Raw genomic sequence first — 1,922 nt, 5'->3', positions numbered from 1 at the left:
CACTCTATGGTAGAGAGCAAAAAATTGGAGGACATAAAAGCAGTGAAGGTACTTAATGAGAATAGGACAGTGTGGAATGGGGGAGGTGAAGAGAAGAGGATAGAGAAAGATAGCAAGAGAACAATAGAGAGGCAGGATGTTAGTGAGAAACAGATATGGCTTATTACCTGATGATGAGGACATGTATAGTATTCTCAACTGGATTGGTCTGAGAAGTATTTGATGATGGGTAAAGTCTTTTTACAAGCAAAATGAGAAATAGTGATTGACTGTTTTAAAAAATAATTAGAATAATAATAATAATGATTGGGAAAATCATAGAAAAGATATTGAATGTTGAAGTGGGGAGATTAATGTCTCTGTATTAACTGACATGCATGGCATTCCCTTTTGAAAAAGCAATGTAATACACTGTAAAGTTATATGTAATCCAATGTAATATAAAGAAGATTATGATGATAATAAAAATAAAAATAAAAAAAAAAGGAAAAAAAAACATGGTGTGGGGGCCGGCAGGAGGCATGGTGGTTAAGGGTGCTAGACTCCCACATGGCTGACTGTGGTTCAAATCCAGGACTTGGCAGCTTGCTTTCTCACTTTTTCTCACACTCTCTCTCACTCTGTCCCTTTCTGATCAAATTAAAATAACTAACTAAATAAAGTTAAATTAAAAAATTATTTATAAAAGCCATGGTGTATATATTCACACTGATATTCACTGAGTATCTTGTGAGTATATCTTTTTTTTCTTTTTTTGTTTTTAGGTTTTTGTCATAGTGCATATGCACTTACCAGACAGACATGAGAAGGACAGTGAGAAATCACTGTCCCCCCCATCCCCCGACCAGGGGTGGCCACAGAGCAGTGAATTCTCCTCCATTCTCCTCTTGGGACTGTGGGCATCCACAAACATGTTCCCAGCATGATTTTCAAGTCACTGGTCCTGGACTCAAACTGCACAACTGGCCATGTGGGATTCAGCTGCATTCAGCTCCACACCATCTGCTGTCCCAGTCAAATAAAATTTTATGATGTGAACATGCTATGCACAAATTTTAGGTGGAATTTTTTCAGCACGTTAATCTACTTCTCGTCAGGAGTGGCCTGGCATCTGCTGTATGCTCAGGGAATGCAAACTAACGCTAATATTAGCTTCATCAACACATAGGAATGAAGGGCGGAAGAAAGAAAAAGGAAGGAAGGCAAAACTGCTGCCCCCAAAGGCAATTAAAAACATTTTTCTTCTACCTCCTCTTTTTATACTATCCATGCTACTCTTTTTATTAGCCCTTTTATTTAGCTTAGTTAAATCCTCACCTACAGTGACAGAGAACAGGCTATACTTACATGACTGACGTTCTGTCTATAGAGACTTCATGGAAAATGGGGTTCTCATAACTTACTTGCAATTTTCATAAGCTACAGTTTAGATAAGTTAATCTAAAACAAACGAATCTAGAAGAATCTGAAACAAACAAATCTAGAGGCTGGAGAGGATTCGTTTGACCCTGTTAATAAGCAACCCAACCAGGGTTCGAGTCCCGGACCTATTTGCATATATGTTTTGAATAGATCTCAAGAGGAGTTCCTATAACATTTTCAAAAGGAGAAGAGGGAGAATTTGATACTTTCTTTCTGATCTCATTGAGGTGCTTGAGGTGCTTTGCCTGTCCTTTGATCTAATATATTCTTCCTCAAAAGGGCAGAATCCAAGCCTGATGCAGTGAGAGAGGAGGGGTCATCTGTTCTATAAACTGTTAGAGAGATTTAAAAATAGGCAATCTAATTGACCTATGCATGGCTCACAGCCATATAAATGCTTGCAAAATTGCTTCTTGCCCAGTAGTAGTGCAAGTAGTGACCACAGAGAAGCAGAAGTAAAATGGAAGCCAGTGACATGAGAGCTCTTAGGAAATCTTCAG

The sequence above is a fragment of the Tupaia chinensis genome, unplaced genomic scaffold (genome assembly GCF_000334495.1).
Source record: "Tupaia chinensis unplaced genomic scaffold, TupChi_1.0 Scaffold000320_2, whole genome shotgun sequence".
NCBI classification, from domain to species: Eukaryota; Metazoa; Chordata; class Mammalia; order Scandentia; family Tupaiidae; genus Tupaia; species Tupaia belangeri.
Note: the sequence above shows the minus strand (reverse complement) of the source record.